The sequence below is a fragment of the Polypterus senegalus genome, chromosome 6, assembly GCF_016835505.1.
Source record: "Polypterus senegalus isolate Bchr_013 chromosome 6, ASM1683550v1, whole genome shotgun sequence".
Classification (NCBI taxonomy): Eukaryota; Metazoa; Chordata; class Cladistia; order Polypteriformes; family Polypteridae; genus Polypterus; species Polypterus senegalus.
In genome coordinates this window covers 121593635-121615053 of record NC_053159.1, presented here as the reverse complement: position 1 = coordinate 121615053, position 21419 = coordinate 121593635, and the positions used below count along the sequence as shown (strand labels likewise).

General features: G+C 38.9%; 1 protein-coding gene across 1 annotated transcript in view; it reads left to right on the top strand.

Annotated features, from left to right (window-relative positions):
• The window catches only part of auts2a (activator of transcription and developmental regulator AUTS2 a), a 1288356-nt gene that overhangs the window by 310412 nt on the left and 956525 nt on the right, over positions 1-21419 (top strand).

Genomic DNA, 21419 nt, shown 5'->3' with positions numbered 1-21419 from the left:
TACTATTCCTGTATTTATAATCCAAACATTCTTCAACTTAAGTACTTTATTGCAAGTAATAATTTTGCATGTTGCCAGGTTGCCATTATTAATTTTATTTTTTATCACACAGTTATCTACGTGTCTAGATTTGTTTCCCCCATGTATTCCAGTTTCCTTCCAAATTTTGATGTTTGTGACTGAGTGGGTGTGTGGGTCTGCCCTGCTGTGTACTCTGACAGACTTGGGCCTACAACACCCCTGCAAACAAAAAAGAATGTTCAAAGAATCAATGGATTATTATATTGAAATTCTATGCCATTTAACATGCCTGCTCTATTTAAATTGGGCAGTAACTGAAAGACGTAACTTATTCGATAGAATTTTTACAATGCCACTACTTTTTCACTGTTTTCTGCTGTCTCTGGGCTCACAGTGTACTTCAGTCCCCTGAAGAAGCTATACCAGTTACATGGTGTAATGTCTTTTTTCCTCTCTCTTGGCTGATTGTGCATTAGATGTGGCTGCTGCTGGGCCATCTCGGAGTGTCCAGCACCTTGTCAGTACAATGTTTAGTCAGGTGTTAATCTGTGTCTACAGGGAACTCCTGGAATTCATTATTCATTTTGTTGTGGGGAATGCTTGAGCGGGAAGAGAGGCTGGCCCTCTGAGATCCAGTCAGTTCTGAAGCCAGCCTCTTGGCTTACTGACATGTGCCATTTGTGATGAGCACTGCTCAAGTCCATTTGAGGAGTCTTTCTGTCAGGCAGCCAAGGCGACGGAGCCAAAGAGAGCCGAGCTTTCAGGCAGAAAACACGCTTTCTTCAGCAAAAGTGCAGGGGGAGAGAGAGAGAGAAACAAACAGAGAGAGAGTGAGAGAGACGGAGAATGGAAGGCTTTGGATTAAAGAAACTGAAGGTGATACAGTGCTTGAAAAAAGAGCAATAGATTACATTTTTGTGCTGCTTTCTGTGAGCAGCATCCAAGAGCTGCTATTCTGCTGGATGCCAGTAGCAAAGAGAAGAAATAAAAGCAAAGTATAGGATAAGTCAAGCAGTCGAAAAAAAAAAGATGATCAAATCAAGCTGGTTTTATGTCAATTTCAAATACGCAGAAAAGGTAAGTGAGCGTACATGTTGTCTGTCCAGATGTTTCATCTCTAAGTCCATCCAGGTAGTCCTAGATACCTGGCAAAGCACATGTGTGTCAGGTCGTTTTCAGGAAAAACCATCTCATTGAGCAAGTAGAATTCTGCTAGCTGAGCTCTTTTGTGTCCACAGATCACTTAAATATTTTAAACTATGCAGTCAGGCTGAATGGAATCAAGAGGAAATAAGTGTATCATTATATCTTTTGAGTAAGATGCGCTCTCTCCACTCCATCAGTTAAGTTTCAGATTGGCAAACATAATTTATGTAGTATATAAGTTGCTGACTTGTGGTAACTCATTGAGATGTTTCCTTTTTAATTTCATCAGAGCTTGATGCGAAACTCAAATGGATTAAGTGCAATACTGTTTCTAGCATTTTAATTACCATTCCGGTTATGATCACTTGGAAGAAAGTGACTTCTGATGTCCCTTTTTCTAATGGCTTTACCATCTCAGATGGCAAATTGATTTTAATCCATCCATCCATTTTTTTCAATCAGTGTAATACAGTTCAGAATGTGTTAGTGGTTATAGCCTTGTCCAACAGAATGGCGTCCAAGACACCGGCCCTGGGTAGTGTGCCAGTCTATTGCAGGGCACAGTTCCTCATATGGAGCCAATATAAAACAATATGAAGCTCTTGTAAGAGTTATTTTTAACTATATAGTACTATTCCAAACTTTCTTAGATTTAGATTAGATTTTTTTAGAAGAATTAAGTGGATAAGCCTGGCGAGCTTTGTTGGGCTGAATGGCCTGTTCTCGTCTAGATTGTGCTAATAATAATATAACATTCTCGAATGTCTTAGTCTAAATCAGAGCCTATGTCAGGAGCACTGCAAGCAAGGTATAAACCAGCCAGTTGAAAAGCCAGTATAAACCAGTTGACAGTCCATCTCAGAGCCCACTCATACATACACAGACACTCACACTTGTACAGGGCCAATTTGGAATCATCAGTTAATCTAACCTTCATGTCTCTAGGAATGCAGAAAGGAAAATGGGAATACCTAGAAGAAAATACATGCAGACGTGGAGAACACATAACTTTTGGGTACTGGATATATGCACTTAATTGGGCAACAATGCTACCCACTGCACCACCATGATGCTAATATACATAATATAATGTAATATAGTATAAAATTAATTATAAATTTTTAGTGACGTTGTTTATGTAGTTTTTGGGAGACTTGAAAATGAATAAATTAACTTGAACTATCATCTTCTTTGCAGGTAAAGGCTCCCACATTTCCCATAGTTCCGGTACCATTGCCTTTGCCACCAAATCATTGATAAAATCATCTCCCTGTTCCAGTAACTAAGAAATAATCCTTACTGTCAACAGTCAATTGAAGATGCACTATATTTCATAGTTTGGTGCCAACATAATTGGTATATACACATTACGTTTTTGATAATGTCTTCCTAGAATTATTGTGTCAACATCCTCATCATTTTTTTTCAGATCAGATTTTTTTTCTAAATTTCTGAGCCTAAATTAGTAGCATTATGTTCTCAGAATAACTAAAAATAAAGGCTGCTTAAGTCAGTATCTACAATTTTGTTCTACTGTTGCTACCTTGATAAATTCACTCTCGTTTGTTGGCCATTTTCATGAGCCCCATTTGCTTTCCAAAACACTTATAGGAAATTACGCTGGCATCATCGCAGTGCTCACAGGTCATGCTTGCACGTTTCTTTAAGGTTCTTTGACATTATCCCAACATCATTATCCTCATTATCAGTATATGGCCAGATTAGGTTTGCTTACGTTTTTTATGCAAAAATTACCGCAAACTTTATCATTATTTTGTCCCATTCCCATTCAAATTTGAATTTTGGAATTGGCTCCTGTAACAACAACAACAACAACATTTATTTATATAGCACATTTTCATGCAAAAAAATGTAGCTCAAAGTGCTTTACAAAATGAAGAATAGAAAAATAGAAGACATAATAAAAAATAAACATAAGTCAACATTAATTAACATAGAATAAGTAAGGTCCGATGGCCAGGGTGGACAGAAAAAACAAAAAAAAACTCCAAAAGCTGGAGAAAAAAAATAAAATCTGTAGGGATTCCAGACCAAGAGACCGCCCAGTATGGAAATTACTAATGCTTGTAGACTGTATCTCTGACTACCCATTTTACTTCTGAATGAACCTGATAACAAATGTTGGTTATAAGGTGTGTGTCTCTAAATTGAAGGGATTACAGTCACTGTTAAGATGTAATCTGTTGAAGATTTAGTGGATTTAGGATATCAATGGCTGGACAAATGTTTGGAGGGATGGATGGATGGCAACATGAGCATGACTACTCTGTGGTATTTGGACTCTACGTTGATCCCTGCCTATGGTGCCTTCTGTTTGGAATTGTATATCCTCTGATTGTCCATGTGTTTTTCCTCTAGGCACACCAGTCTAATCCTGTCATTCAATACCATCCTTTTTGTAGTTATGAGTTGCCCATATTTGATTTGATTAGAGTCTGAAGGTGGATTGCAGTAGTCTGGTTTCTGACACAGAAACTCAGATATCATGCAAGGTGTACTAAAAGATGTATTTCTTAAATGTCTCTACACATACAGGGTATCCCAGGAATGTATTGTTAAGTTACTGTTGAGGGGACACACAAAGAATGGAAGAGGCATTTTCCTTGGAAATTCAGTCTAGCAATTCATTATGTCAAGATCTAATATGATACCTGGGTTCCATCTTTTTATGAGCAAGTGTTAAAACATCACAGCGTCTTAAATAAGACACACAGTCATTGGAGCTTGTGAATTAATCATATAATAATAATAATACATTTTATTTATTTGTAGGTGCCTTTCTAAACACCGAACAATAGACAAAACACAGATTATAAACAAAAGTAAAATACAGAAGTGAAAATCAGAAAGAGCAATTGTAATCAAGAGAAAAAGCAGTCTTAAACAAATGTGGTTTAAGTTTAGATTTGAAAAGTGAAAATGATTCAATATTTCTAAGCTCAGGTGGTAGTGAGTTCCAAAGCTGGGGAGCAGAACAACTGAATGCTGTGCTCCCCATAGTGGTAAGATGAACGAAGGGGACAGTCAAGTGGATGGAGGAAGAGGATCTAAGGGTACGGGAGGGAATGGAAACATGGAGGAGGTCAGACAGATATGGAGAGGCAAGGTTGTGGATAGCCTTAAAGGTTAGTAGGAGAATTTTGAATTGAATTCAGAACTGAACTGGAAGCCAATGAAGCTGCTGCAAAACATGAGTGATATGGTGAATAGAGGGGGTTCTAGTAATGATGCAGGCAGCTGATTTCTGGACCAGTTAAAGCTTATAAAGAGATTTGCGAGAAAGACCAAAGAAAAGGGAATTGCAATAATCCAGACGAGAAGTGACAAGGCTATGAACAAGGATAGCAGTGGTGTGGGGAGTGAGGGAGGGATGAATATGATTAATGTTACACAAGTGGAAATATGCAGAGATGTAATTGATGTGGGACTGAAAGGATAATGTACTGTCAAGGATGACACCCAGACTCTTAACCTGTGGGGAAGGGGAAACAAAGGAATTATCAATAACAAATGAGAAATGATCAGTTTTGGATAATGTTGATTTTGTACCAAAGAGGACAACCTCAGTTTTGCCACTGTTTAATTTAAGAAAGTTTGAAGAAAACCAGGATTTCATTTTTACTATGCAGTCAGTAAGGGAGGAGGGTGGAAAGGAAGCAGTAGTTTTGCTAGTGAGATAGAGCTGGGTGCATAACAGTGGAAGCTAATGTTATATTTACTAAAGGTATTTCCAAGGGGAAGTAGGTAAATAATGAAAAGGAGGGGCCCCAGGACAAAGCCTTGGGTCACACCTGAAGTAACAGCGGTAGGTTGGGATGTGAAAGGTTTAAGCTGTACAAACTGAGTGCAGCCTGAGAGGTAGGATCTGAACCAATCTAGTGGTGTGTGGGTAATGCCAATGGAAGGTAATCTATTGAGAAGAGTAGTGTGACAAATAGTGTCAAAGGCTGCACTCTGATCAAGAAGGATGAGAATAGTAATTAAACCAGAATCAGCTGCCATAAGGAGGTCATTAGTAATTTTTATAAGTGCCATTTCTGTACTGTGGAGGGGACGAAAACCAGACTGGAACTGTTCATTTAGATTATTTTGAGATAAATCAGAATGAGGTTGAATAGCCACTATTTTTTCAAGAATTTTGGAAATGAAGGGTAGATTAGAAATAGGGCAAAAATTACAGAAATTAGTCAGATTGGCACCAGGTTTTTTCAGTATTGGGGTTATTGCAGCAGTTTTAAAATAACAGTACCAGTAGTGAGAGAAGAGTGAATTATGGTGGAGATAAGGGGGGTCAGAGAGGGGAGGCAGGCTTTGACCAGAACTGCAGGGAGTGGGTCCAGTTGACAGGTGGATGGCTTAGACTTACAGACAAGATCTGAGATTTCTGAGAAGGTAGGAATCTGAAAAGAGGAAAATGAGTGAGTTGGTGGGTGAAATTCAAATGCAGTCTCTTAAATCTGTAGATGTGAAGGGCATGAGCTGAAAGATTCTACACTACAATATTGTACTTAATAAAAAATGTTAAAAGTAATGTGGCAAGGTGGTGTAGTAGTTAGTCCTGGTGCCTCTCAGTTTCAGCACCCTGAGTTTGAATCCCATGCCCAGTTGTACTCATATGTGTGGGGTTTGCATGCTCTTACCATGTTACCATGGGTGTTCCTCCGATATCAGAAGTGCAGGTTAAGTTTATTAGCTACTCTAAATTTTTCAAAGTGTACATGAGTGGGCCCTGCAATGGACTGGCATCCTGTCTAGGATTCTTTTTGTAGACAGGATAGGCTTCAGCCCCCCTTTATGCTGAGTTTTCATTAAGAAGGTTTGAGAATGTTGCATTAAAATTAAAGTTTTGCCTAGGTGCATTCAGTTGTACTGCCCACCGATATCCACTGCATTCTGACAGGTATGTGTAATTAGATGTCCTCAACCATATGAAAATGAGGAAGGAGATGTCTATACCCTGTGGATAGTTTTAGGTTTGGAAAATCATATTGCAGGCTTGGAAGTGACATGTGAGAGTTGTAACAGAAAGGAGCATAATGTGTAAACATTTAGGGAGTGGGCTTTTTGAATAATTTTATTTTCCAATATCTTAAATTGATACACAACATGACAGACAGATAGCTGAATATGACAATAGCGGGTGGCAGGAGGAGACTTTTACAATTAAATGCAGGTGTGGTGGTTACTGTTATTTCTCATTCTTACAGTGACTGATAGAAACCAGAGGGTGACACTCCATTTCATAAAAGAAAGCATTCAAACATACATGTGTAATCAATTGAAAATGTATCCATTTTATACCTCAATTAGCCACAACATTAAACCACTGACACATAAAATAGATAACACTGATTAACTCATTACAATCGCACCTGTGAAAGGGTGGGATATATTAGGCAGCAAGTGAACAATCAGTTCTTGAAGGTGATGTGTTCGAAGCATTAAAAATGGTCAAGTGTTAAGGATCCGAGTGACTTAGGGCCAGGTTGTGATGATGTTCCCAGTATGATGTTTGGTACCTACCAAAGGTGGTTCATGCAAGGACAACAAGTTAACTAGCAACAGGATCATGGGATCCAAGGTTAGCCTAGCAAAAGCTAGCCTGTCTGTTCTAGTCTCACAGAAGAGCTACTGTAGCACAAATTGCTGAAAAACATAATTCTGGCAATGAAAGAAAGGTGACAGAACACACAGTGCATTGCAGCTTGCTACACATGGGGCCGTGTAGCCACAGACCAGTCAGAGATTCCATGGTGACCCATGTCCACACTACAGTGGGTGTCAGAACTGGAGCATGGTGCAGTGGAAGTAGATGGCCTGATCTGATGAATCGCATTTTCCTTTTGATCATATAGACACCTGGGGGGTATGTATCGTTTACCAGGGAAAAGAACTATTGGAAGAAGCCAAGCCACCAGATACAATGTGATGCTCTAGGCAATGTTCTGCTGGGACCATTAGGTTCTGGCATTCCTGTGATTGTTACTTTGACACATACCACCTACCTGAAGTTGTTGCAGACCACATACACCCCATCATGGCAACAGTATTCCCTGATGGCAGTGAACTCTTTCAGCAGGATAATGCATCCTGCTACACTGTAAAAATTGTTCAGAAATGGTTAGAGTAGAAGACAAAGAGTTCAAGGTGCTGACTTGGCCTCCAAATTCCCAGATCTCAAACCAGTCGAGCATCTGTGGGACGTGCCAGAAAAACACGTCTGATCCATGGTGATCCCACCTCACATCTTACAGGACTTGCAGGATCTGCTGCTAATGTCTTGATGCCAGACTGCAGGACACCTTCACAGTTTTTGTGGAGTCTATCTTTGAAGGGTCAGAGCTGTTTTGGCAGCACAAGGGGGACCTACACAATATTAGATTGGTGGTTTAATGTTGTGGTTGATCAGCGTATAAGAAAGTTAATTCTGTTATAGCCTGCGGCTTCATGTATAAATGGTGCGTATGCACAGAAATGTTGCATATGAACGTTTCCACATTCAGATCGCAATGTATAAAACCTAAACTTGGCATAAAGCCACACACATTTCCACGGTAGCTCTACCCTGTTGTAGGCAAGTTCTCCGCTCGGTTTTGCAGACTGGCGCACCCAGTGTCAAACCAACACTACTGTTCCTGTGTGGTTTATCTTTCTTTTTCAGATCCACATCCCTGATGCGGCTTTATAAATTCACTGAAATTAACCACATATTGTTTATTAGTTTAATGCATCTGATTGTAATTAACCTGTAACAATATAATGGTCCACAGAATGGTCAAACTATTCTAAATACCATAGCTGCTTTAGCGTTGTTACTCTCACTGCACCTTCTTCTTCTTCTTTCAGTTGCTCCCGTTAGGGGTTGCCACAGCAGATCATCTTTTTCCATATTACTCTCACTTTACCACTCGGAACAGCTAATCAGAAAGAGAATTATTGGTATACAGCATCAAGCACACGCTGCCTCAGCCATGCTTCCTATTTGAACTGCTTCTCACATGGCAAACGCTTCAAAACCTTTCCTGTACTTACCTCGCGGTTCAGAAACAGTTTCATCCCAAGAGCTCTAAACGCACTCTATCAGTCCATCAACTGCTCCTTGTAGAACTGTTTGTACTTATAAGTACAATTACCTCACTGTAAACTTGCGATACAGTTATAATATTGCACAACCTGAGCCACTTTATAAAGTGTGTAATTACATATGATGATGATATAATTTTTAAGATTAAATGCAGCAAAATATGTTTATTATATTATATAGATAAAACTTTAACTTCATTTAAATAATCTATATTGTTAGTAATTCAAGGATATGGTGTCGCTATGCTAGCAAGGATCTGGTGCTCCGTTCACAGTTTGTTCTTGCCTCTCACTGTATGCTTCACTGGGACTGGCGTGAAAGATAGAATAATTAAACATGTACTACAAAGATATTTCAATGTTCCTTAAAAGTTTTGAAGAATGGGCATTATAAGCTTACAAATGGCTTAATGTCTATTACAGAGCTGATTGTGTTTGGTGATTGGGTATTTGGAGAAAGAAAAGTAAGGACAGGAATTAGGGGTTAGTACATTTAAAAGAGACAGTACTGCTGCAATAAATTATTTCATCAAAGGTCGCACACAATCACTGCGTTACCTTGTTACCATGTTTAAAACATGCTTTAACTCTTATCATCATGAAAATGACATCAAGTATACATCTCAGTATTTTAATTATTCAGAGAGCTGTAATATCATGAATTTAATGGATTCTGTGTCCTGTCGAAGGAAAAGAAAGCCAGTTTAAGAAGTACGTAGTGATTCACACACAGAGCACATAGAAGATCAAATACAAAACAAAGCAATTAATGTACTACATTAGTTACTATGGGATTTGAGAAACTAGTAAATTAAATGATTTTAAGATTAAGTTTATGATGTTCTAATTTAATGACAAAATAAACTATGTGATTAAAGTGGAAATTTCAAGATTAAAGTTGACATTTCGTGCTTTTCCCCACTGTGTGCCTTTTTTTTTCTCTGTACCCTAATAAGCTTTCATATGACACTCAGGCAGTGGGCTACGACTCGCTCTTCCACTGGGACTTTGATGTGTGACTTGTTTGTTTATTTAGGCACTGTGTGACTTTGTGAACTTGAGCTTTTGTGTTTCTCCGACACGCTATGTCACTTGATCAGCTTCCTTTTCTTGTTTATACCACTGTTTAAACCAACAAATTGTACGTTTTTCCTTGCCTCCACTTGGTATTCGCTGAAATAGTTCTATTTTTCCTTGTGGTTTTGCCATTGTCTTTTCACAGAACACTGAGCATAGCGGCTATTTATATTGATTTACATTTTCAAAGAGGCGCAATTCTGGGAGGAGTTGGGGCGAGACAGCAGGCGTGTGCACGTGTGTTACTTTTCACACTGATTGGGATTTATGTAGTGGAAGAACATGGAAGTTTGCATACGCACAGATTCCTGCATCTGGACTTTTCTGTGCGTACGCACATTTCTGCTTTTGTGCTTATGCTATGTTATAGTGTGAGTTCTACGCATGGCGTTATACATGAGGCCCCTGGTGTCCTGTCCTGTTGATGTAGAAAATCATGTACCAAAGCTAGCAGCTTTTTCACATCCTGCAATACACAGTGTGATTGTCACATTGCTATTTGTGGTTTGTATCATATAAAGATATAACATAAAAAGCTCTGGACTGAAACATCAGTGTGTGGAAAGACTAAATGTTTAACAATAATTTAGATAACCATTTTTTTAAGTCTGATTGGCATTTTCTTGTAAATGTATATTTTTGGGGAAATACAGAGTTATCTTCAGTTTTGCTTTTTTAATGCATACAAGCATGTGTACTGTGCTTAATTTAAGAATCATCATAAATGAGAAATTCCGCGTTATAGTTATAAATGAAAAAAGTTTGCTTATCATTTGAAAAAGGAAAAAAAACAACAAAGTTTGGAAATCTGATAACTACATTTGTGAAAGGTTCAAAACACTGTTTTGAAAAAAATATCATGAGATAGCACACCATGAAAAATCTAATGTGGAAAAATTACCTGTGATTTATCACAGGCAATAAGGAAAATTTTATTACATAATTTTTTTCAAATGTTTAAGTTAATTATGTCATTATTTTAATGAAAAACTATCAAAACTACATTTCTAAAAGTGTTAATTATGTAGTAAATTGCCTTTTTGCCTTTATGCTCATTACCATTTCACATTTATTATTGTCACTGAAAGAAAGTGGCTGCTTTTTGAGCTAAAGGGCGTCCCTGTTTTAAATTATAGCACATTGTTTTTGAAAGCCAGTGCAGGCTTTTATGTTTGAGCTATGTTATTAGCTGTAGACACACAGACCCCTAGTTTAATTTCCAGTCCAAGGCGCCTTTTTTGAGGGGCTTGTAATTTCTTTTATCTGGGTGTTTCCTGCCACAGACCTTAGTGGTTCTCTTTCATGGTTCCAATGTTCTGTCACTAAACTTAGTTTTGTGTGGGGCATCTTTGTAATTGTGAAGTCATTGCCTGGCATCCAGTCTAGAATGGCAGTGAACCTTTATCTTGCCCCTATAGCTACAGTTCCCCCTGGTTAGACAGACAGCAGCTAGGCAAACTATGTTTACAGATTCAGCAGTTTTGTCATTTTTAATGTAGTTTTCTAATGTCATATTTTGTCCTATGTATTACTAAGCAACTGGTATAAAACTCACCAAATTGGACACATTACACAACTCTTTCCATTTACAAACACCTTGGACTGGAGTTTTGTACTTATCGAAATATGAGCAACTAAAAAATGATAATGCTGTTAACTCAGCTCAACTACAAATGGTTAATGAACTCTTAGTGAGTCAAGTGTAATTAAATTACAATATTCTATTCACTGTTATGGGATAGTGTAGAGACATTAAGGTTAGTCCTGCTTATTCACAGCTGCCATTCAAATCCCAGGCTGACTACTATCTGCTTTGAGTGAGCAAGTTCTTTCCATGTTCACGTGGGTTTCCTCAAAGTCCATTGAGCAGATCTTCCCAACCATAACCCAGAATTGAAAGACGGATCGCTGAATGGACAGATGGATATTATGGGAATCATCAAATGGCGTAGTGATACCATAGACACTTTTTCTTTACAGTTTCAGTCCTTCATTTAAAATCCTAACCCAGCATGTTCTCCTTGTGTTTACGTGAATTTTCTCAGGCTAACTACAACCTCAGACTCTCAAACACTGCAGTTTAGAGTGATTGGATGCTTTTTATTCGCACTCCGCGCATGCCCCGTCTCTTTCAAATTCATCATCCATGGTTGCTTTTTGCTTTGTGTTCTATGGCTTAAGCTTACTGAGACCGGGAATTGAAATAAGCAGATTCAGCAAATGAATAAATATATACATACAGTATCAAAGATGTGCATAACAGTTCTTTTGTTGGGAGTAGCATGTAGGCAATAAAGATCTTGTGTTTGAATTGGTAAGATATTGACTGATATGGGCTGCTTGTGGTGATGTTGGTGGGTTTAGAATCAACTGTTCACACCCATGAAAACTCTCCTTAAAACTCTTTTAACGGTGATTTCTAAAAGGTGTCTAGCCCAGCCGGCTCATAGATGCACCATCCTGGATTCAAATCCCTTGCCTAGATCTTGTCTGTGCTGATTTGTGCTGTCTCCATGGCTTTTTTTTCCAGGTCCTCTGGTTTTCCTCTCACAACTGACCGTTGGCAATTCAATGTTGGCCCCAGGGTGTGTGTTTGTCAGTGTGTGTTGGCCCCATGATGGACTAGCACCTTATCCAGGGTCATTTCCTGCCACATGTCCATTGCTGCCTGCACAGGCTGTGGTCCCTTACGTCAATCATATAATGTGTTCTTTAAGTTTGCATATCGTGATACTTTATCTTTTGAATATACAAAGTTAAGATACAGTAATTGTATAGATTGTAGTGACAAGTGGCAATGTTTTGCAACAAGAGAGTTGACTATCTTGTTGTTCATGAGACTAAGAAAACAGCCTTCTTAACTTTGGCTTGCTTGGCATATCCTCAAAAAATTCAAGACATACCACCATGCAGGAGCGATAAGCACTGTTGTCTCATTGACACTGTCCCCAGATTCAACTATTTTCCTTTCTAACAAGCAAAGTAGGGTAAATGATAACTATGAAGAGGCCTGGTATGGGTGATTGTGCCCTGCCATAAACCAGCATATACTTTCAGAGTTGGTTCCTGCCAGTTATCTAATTTGGACTTGACCCAATCCTGTAGCAAAAAATTAACTTCAGAAAATAGAGGGTGATTGAATTAATCGTGATTCAGAATTTATAAGGTATGCAATGCAAAACTTGCTGGGCATGCAATAATACCTTTAAGTCAGACTTTGACAAAGCATCTTTAGGGTGAAGGTGAATTTCAGGCAATTAATTTACAGTGGGCACACAGGAAAGCAATAGGAAAAATGACTAAGACTGAGAAATCTGAGATATATAGGTGGCCGAGGTGAACATACACAATGAGCCACTAGCCTTGTAATCCGAGCACACTTGAGACCCATTCATACATTTTCACAGTCAGAGAGCTGATTGCTACACAAACAAGCTGTCTATAATGAAAGAAATGTTTGCTTTGTTCACTTTAATGCTGCTGATTTCTTTAAAAGAGCTCTTTAATACAAAGAGCAGGAATTTGTACTGAAGAAGCTTAATAGCATTTTAGTTTCTTTAAAGACAATGTTACACCAGACTGTGATGAGATGATTCTGCTACTGTCAAGAGTTCTCCTTCTCTTGAGCATGCCTTCTTTCTCGTTTTTGGTGGTTGTGGCCTAAATGAGCATCGATAACTCCACCAAAAATATGGAGACAGAAGGTCACCTGGATTTAATGTTGTTCAGCTCACAGCTGAAGAACACAGAGACATGGCCGATGGTAGGAACCTAAGAAGTAGCCAAGGACATGCTCTGAAACAGGCAAAATATTTTTCAATCCTTTGCAAAAGATACTCATTAAAAAAGAGGTAGAGTAAAGTCAAGGTTCAGAATTCCAGAGGCAAAAGTAAGAAGTTCAGGGAACAGAAGATCTAACACATATAACTCTGGAAGAACTAAGAAGTAAGACTCTAGTAAAAAGATGGTAAAAGAGAATTTACAAACCTCAGTGACACGAAAGGAGAAATCATTCAGAGTGACCAGGAAATAACATATTTATTGAACAAATATTTCACCCAAATATTTGTAAAGAAAGAAACAAATAGAATTGCCCATATAGACATAAAAATAAGCTCTGAATTCATACATTTTAAAATAGAAGAGTTATATTTTTTTTCAAGCCCTCAATAAGCTGTGAGCACCTTGGATATATGGAAAGGGCGGAGTCAGTTGCCCTCACTTGGGCGTTTTCTCCAGGGAAACAGAACAGACGATACTTTTTACAACAGCACCCCCTCTTGTCAGGGGTGGGATTGCTTACCCAAGATGAGTCAGGAGGGTGATCCACAGACACTCATTCATGACACTTGATGCAATTATGTGATAACTTACATGTCTGCCTGTCTGTGCAGAATTATATACATATCACTGCACAGGAATAGAACATACTGAAGGTGGGTTTGTCAAGTGCAATCAAGGACTTTCTCTCAAATTTTCAGAGACTCTTCATAGCAGCTCTGCCACAAACAGTGCAGAATCATTGGAGCTTGGCAGCATTGCATTTAGGAAGATATTTACAACTAGCAAGGGTGCCCAGAGTTGCCCAGGGTGGAATAAAGTGCAGTTGTGGTTACTAAATAAATTCCTCAGGGGGAAAAGGTTTGGCCCAAATCTAACTAAACTAACTGTGCCAGGTCCTTAAATGCCTCCCAGGGGTACTTCCCTTATAAAACCAGGTACGGTCACTAAATAAAGTTCCCCAGGAAAAAAAAATGGAGCAAAACAGCATATAGTCTTCCCCTGTACAACGGTGTGGATTTGCACAATATACAAACACACATTCAGTTTGAGATATTACATTTGTAAGGCATCCATCACATTTCAATTAGATAACCTTGGTTTATGGTGAAAATTAAGAAGATTGCTAGTCATGATAAAGCAGTGACTTCAAAGAAGAGCAATAAGCCTAAAAGGAGATTATGAAGCAGTATTTATTTGTCATTTGCAGACCTTTTCAGATCTATAATATAATTAAAGCCAAGAGCAAGGACATGTCCCACATTTACAGTCCGTGATGTCATGCTGTTAATGTTCAAACACTGGAATCCATCAATAGCCTTTTTATTTTATACAAGATGCCCCTGATATTAGGATCAGTCCAAGATTGCAATGATTACACAAGAACAATTCAGGGTTGTAGAGAGATGGCGCCTGTCCCAGCAGCATCAAACATGTGCCTTTGGTTAATTTTCAGTGCTTAATTAGGCTCTTTGTGTGTGTGTGTCATCGGAAATGGCCTGGTGTCCCATTCAAGGTTAATTTTCTGTCTTACGTTGCTGAGGCTCTATCCTTTTCCAAGCTAATAAATGTGACTGAAAGCTGACATTTAAGGAAAATGCATCATCTGCGTAAAGAGACAGCAGCACCTCTACTGTTTAAGGAAACAGAAGTCTTTTAAGTGTGTGTCCTACCATTATGTCACTCTTTTATATCTTTATTGAGTGTGTCTTTACTTGTGTTCTGGTAGCCTGGCTTAGAAATTTTAATGCCAGCAATAAAAAACAGTAATAAATCACACTGTAAAATGTAACAGTAAAATAACAGGGTCTCCACAGTCCAGTATCACAGATCTGTTTAACAATCAAGTATTACAGAAAGCAGAATGTATTTTGTCACACAGGACTCCTCTACTACATTCTCAATTTCAATTGTTGCCATCAGGCCACAGGTTCAAGGATAAAAAGCAGCCGGCTCAAATACTGTCTCCTTCCAACTGCTATTAATCTTCTATGTTTAATTTTAATAAACATTCACCCCAATTAAATCATAGGATGAAGAGGTAGCATTTGCATGAATCATCAGTGAAATTTAAACGTTGGCTTGATTATTATGTCTATTAGACGTAATGTTTTCACTGCAACAGTATATTTTATTTATTTGTACTAAGTTTAAGTTTATGTTTGATGGCTGTGTTCTTTAATTTTATGTTTTGGTTTCTCTGAAAAACCTGGTGACAAACTAAATTTCCCTCATGGGACAATAAACCTGAATTGGATTAAATATTTAGGGGCGACATGATAGTATTGGCTTCTAATAGCTCCACACCTTTGTTCTGGCCTAGTAAGTGTTTGTGTGTTAGGGTGGGGGGCAGTTTGCACATTGCATGGTTATTCAACCAGGTACTCTGGTTTTCCTCCCATATTCCACAGACATGCTGGGTAGGTTCATTTGTCATGTGGGTTTCTGCGTGTGTGTGCGCACAAGTGTGCCCTGCAGAATACTAATGCTTTATCCAAAAAGCAGTCAAGAAAAGTTCCAGCAGCCCACTCTCCTAGATAAATATATACAGTATACTGTAGACAGCTCACATACAGTGCCATACATAATGTTTGAGACAAAGACACATTATTTGATTTGCCCCTCTGCTCCACAGTTTAAAACTACAACTACTTCAATAAAGTGCACATTGCTGACTATAATTGAAGGTTTTTTGCATACATTTCAATCAAAGCATGTAGAATGACAACACTTCTTCCATATGGTCCCCCCATTTCAGGGTAGTAAAATGTTTGGGACATAGCAATGGTAGGTATGTTAAAACGGTCATGTTTGGTACCTTGTTGCCTATTCCTTGCATGAAATGACTGCCTGAACAGAAGCCCTTCACCAAGTCCCACCACTTACAGCATTTAACCTTACCTACTCCCCCACAGCACATCACCACTGCACATCAGAATATATTAACAAAACATAAAACATATGAAAATTTAAAAAGAGAACAGAAGAACATTAACAGTAATACATTAATATTGATACAGAATAACATTACAATCAGTGGTTTCCATTTTTAACACGTTTTTCAATTTTGTTGGCATCTCGCTTTATATCATTCACTGTTGTTCTTCCTACTTCATAAGTTGAAACAATACTTGAAGCAGTTTCACCGTTTCATAAATGTTTAACAATTTCAGGTTTTTTTTGATAATTCCTACACCACATGTGTATCACCCAAAACAATGTATAGTAGATTAATTATAACAATTATAAAAAAAAAAATTAAAAGCTAAGAAAAGCTAATAAAACTGGAGGTATGTAACTGACACTGTGATTTCAAAACGCGTCATGATGATGCTAGGGAAGAACACTCCGTGCTAGGACAAGGGAGAGTTGTTCCAATGTGCAGAGCTCGCAGCTTACTGCAAGACATTGGTAGTACAGTAATAAGTAGTCGCTGGCGTATGCAATTTTTTTTTTCCTCTTTGGCCCAGACAGTTATGATGAATGATCAAGGTTTTACTGTTATGAGTATTTTTATTGGGTTCAAAAATATATAGTAGAGTAGCAGTTGGAAAAATAAAGGGGGCAATCAGAAAGTGTGATAATTCACTACATGAGCGGCGACCCGACATAGACTGACACCGGAAGCACACGTGAAATAAATGAACTTTTTATTTTTCTTCGTCTTCGTCTCCGTCTTCCCCATACCCACAGACACAACACAGCCCCATAAACACACAAAGCCACAAGCACAAATCTTCTTCTTTAAATCCTCCACTCCTCTCTGGCAGCTTCGTCTCCCTCCTCCTGACTCTAGCTCCTCGAGTGGTGGTTGCCGGTTTTATAAGGCAACCGGAAGTGCCCCAGGTGCTTGATTGCCCATTTCCAGCTGCACTTCCGGGTGTGGCGAAAGCACTGGCCATAAGGGCTCAGCAGCTCCTGCTGCTGCATCCCAACAGAGCTGCACCAAACTCCAACTCCCATTAGGCCCTGCGGGAGTCCGAGGCACTGTTGCAACCCAGTGGGGGTTGCTGTCTAGCATCCCGGGAAAGGTATTGGGTAGCCCATGCTTGTTCCCCCGGAATATATACTGAAGGGCGTCCATCCGCCACAAAAGACACAAGTTATTTGGGGGACTGGGTAAATATCGCATGAGCTTATTTTGCAGTTAGTCTCCATGATTAGTAGTGTACATAATATGAGTTAATTCTATTTCATTCTTGGTGTTTAAGCACATATTTGGTTAAATTTAGGGGATGCCTGTTCACTAATGTGCAAAACCTCTTGCTGTTTTACGGCGGCCTGTTTCTTCTACTTGTGCGCAGAGCAGTTTTGCTTTAACATGACAGTGTGTATTAAACATATGTATGGTACTGTAGCCTAAAATAGGACATGGCTGCAGGGTCATATCACAGATGAATGAAAAACTGGAAATGTCTCAGATCACATTAAGATCAGCTAAATAGAAATGGCTCCTTTAACTAATGCAAAGATTGCTGTCAGCAAAAAAAAAAAAACGGCAGTGGTCTCTAGGGTCTCATGAAGATGAACCAGTTTGAATCTGCATCTGCCTTAATCTTAGTCAATGGCAGTATGAATGTTCTGTCCATCTTTTTTCTCACTGGCACACAGCAGTGAAGTGTGCCCCTTCAACTCCCGGGAAGCTTTGGAGTGCCCATCCATTTGGGACTTGATACTGTGGCCTTGTGAGCTGAATTCTTCATTTTGCAGATTTGCGCTGTCTCATAACATGTGCATGTTCATGCGTAGAGGCTCTGCTGAAGGATTTGGTTTGTTTCCACAGAAATAATCTGATTTGTCTCCATTGTGGCTACAAGCAGTCCTGGGAGCTGAAGGAATTTCATGTTACGTGACACCAGTGGATCTTTATCTGCTAGTGTGTGGGTGTGTTTTCCATTAAGACCCTGCTGAATATTCATCTTGCTGCTCTGGCCTCTTGTTGTTTTCTTTCTGATTGAACAATTGTGCAGAGCCGGGGGATTTCACGTGGCTGCTCCTGCAGCCGTTGGATTCATATGGGAAGGGCAGGCTGCTGTAAAGATGCTCATAGGAATGTATTGTGATGCTTATCTGCAAGAACCTGCCTGAGGAATAGAAGGGAGTGCAATGAGGAAGAAGTGGGGATCAGCTGCTTGATGGCATTTTAGAATGCCGAGAAAATGTATTTCCTTTTTCAGATGTTCTTTTTTAAGTTGGACTGTTGTATTTGTGCCTTTCTGGCGTCTCTATTTTCAGTAAGTGTATGTGGAAATGTACATTTATGTATGCTTTTATGTTATTGTGACTGCATGTATACATTTGTGTGTTTGTCCATCCATTCATCATCCAACCTGCTATATCCTAACTACAGGGTCATGGGAGTCTGCCAATTCCAGCCAGCACAGGGCACAAGGCAGGAAACAAACCCCTGGCAGGGCGCACATACACACACACGCACACACACCTACACACTCTAGGGACAATTTAGAATCGCCAATGCACCTAAACCTGCATGTCTTTGGACTGTGGGAGGAAACCGGAGTACCCGGAGGAAACCCACGCAGACACGGGGAGAACATGCAAACTCCACGCAGGGAGGACACAGGAAGCGAATCTGTGTCTCCTAACTGCAAGGCAGCAGCGCTACCCATTGCGCCACCTTGCCGCCCTTTGTGTGTTTGTGTGAAAATTTATAAAAGGGTGTATGTTCAAATGCAAGGCTTTGAGAGCAAATGTGACTCTTTTATTTGTGTATAAAATTCTCAGTTGCTGCAGGTAAGCCACTTGGTGTCCTCTTTGTACTTTTGTATGCTTGTTTGAGTGGGCATGCATGAACAAAGGTGTACACATTGGGAATGTTTTAAGTGTGTATTTAATGATACGCTCAAACATATTTATTTTTCATTTATATAACAAGCAATTGTTTGTTGTTTAGGAATAAATGTATTTTTTCACTGTTACATGAACGTGTGTGCATAAATAATTGCTTTCTTGTGTCTTGTGACACATCATTTTTGGCCTCGTTTTAAGAAGACATATCTGAATGTTCTTGTCTATGTGGGTGTGAACCAGAGTCGCAGTGTAGAAGCTTAAATGAGTTCATGGGCCTCATTTATAAAACTTGGGTACACAAAAAAGAGATTTGAAATGTGTATATGCAACTTCTCATGCAAGTGTCAGGATTTAGAAAAGAAAACCTGACCGGGGAGCAAGCGTATGTTTATGTTTCAGAAAAACTGGAAAGTGACGACACACTTGATCAAGTAGGGCAATGCAGCCAAACCAAGTAAATCACAGCTGCATTACTAGAATATTATGATATAATTTATTATTATAATGGCTCAGGGATATGAATATTTGAAGTATAATTATTTGTATCACCGAGCCGTTATTATAATGTGTGTTAATGTGACAAACATATTAAACTTGAAAAGTATTTTAGTTCCCTTGTAAGGCAGCCAATGTTGGGCATTTTCAGTGAAGAATGTTCTTGGTTTTTCATCTGTTTATATCGGCTACCTGTTGTCACTTCTCAGGGAAAAGGCTGGCAAGTTAGGAATATCTCAGCCAAGCTTCACTCCATCATGCCCAATGTGCTGGGAGCTATTAGCTGACTGAGGAGGAACTACATTCAGATTTTGTGTGGTGTGGGTGTACATACATTAAACATCATATAATTTTGCAAAGGCAGTTTGCTTTAAGCGAGAATGAGAGAGCTTTTGTTAACTACTGTATAGCTGTATCACTCCATTAACACACAAGTCATATGTGATGCCAAGATAAGGCTGACAAACAACACATCTCTATGGCCTGAGCGACCCTGTGGTTAATTTTTTTTAGACAAACTAGCTTTGGCACACCTCAGCTGTTCATATATTCTATAGTATTTGTTGTATCAGCATATCATGTTATTACATGTGCCAGGTAATAACGACTGTCTGCTCACACACTGGTGCCCTATGCCTTTCCTGGACCCTCAGAACACAAGGGAGAGGGGCTATAATGCTACACATGATGTTGTATGGTGTGTTGTGGATCGAGGGCAGATGCTTTGGAATGCAGGTGGCAGGGTTTCAACATGTCAGAATGAACGTTGCTCTGCAAGCCAATGAACATCTGCAACATTGTAATTATATATATATGGGGTGATTACCATTGAGGCGTGTTTAAAAGTGCACATTTACAAAGTGATTGTAAATTATAAAGGATAAGTTGTGTAGAAATGTGCACATGCCAGGTTTTATGAAATCTTTTTTTTTTTTTTTTGCCATATGCATTCTGTTTTTTTGTTAGAAATATTTTCACGCTTGAATTCTTGTAAATTTTTATAAATAAAGGCCGAGGTCTGAGGCTGAACCTGCATTGATATATTTCATTGTTGACTCATCTGCCATAGAAGATGGTCCATATAGTTGTGAATAAGATGATATTATATAAGATGAGTATACTGTCTCACATTTTTCTATGCAGGCTTTGGTTATACGTATTCTGACTGATTATTCTGAATCTATTTCTTGTCTGCTAATAAAATTCTTGAAGCTTACCTAATACAGTACTATAGACACATTCACATTTTCAAGGGATGTCTTCACTTTCATGAGAAAGATGCTGAGGTGTTGGTTGAATCATTCAGTTGCAGAGTCAACATTTACAGTAGAGTCTCCATTGCCCATGGGACACTGGAGTTCTTTTTTCATCCATAATGGATCTCAAGTCTCTACCCTTTCATTTGCAGGGCCCATTGTAATTTTTCATCATTACAAATCTTCTTATTGCATTCTCTGCTTTGTACTACCCTTCATATTGGTTTATGTAATTGGTTAAGTTAACAATCTCAACCTACTCTAGGTTACTTTGATAATTTATTGTGTTACTATCACATGTGTTATCTCATTGTGGCACAGCTGCCTCATAGTATAAGATTTCTAGGTTTGAATCTTGGCTTGGTCACTGTCTGTTTGGATTTTGTACATTTTGCTTGTGGTGGTTTTTCTCCAGATACTCCAGATTTCTTATTGCATGTTAAAAAGGCACTTTTAAGGTTAACAGTCAGCTCTAAACTGGTGCTGTTGTGGGTGTGCTTCAGTCAGCACAATCCTGGAATGATTAAGTGGCTTTGAAAATGGGTGCATGGTTTGACTTATTAGATCTTGCTGCTCTCTGACTATCAGGCACTTGAGGGAGGATCACTATCTGACATTAAGGAAGTTGATAACATTTTTAGGTTTGTGAATATTCATAAAAACACTACTTTTCAGCAATGTCTGTTGAACAGGTCATATAATATTCTTTGAAATATCATTCATCATTGG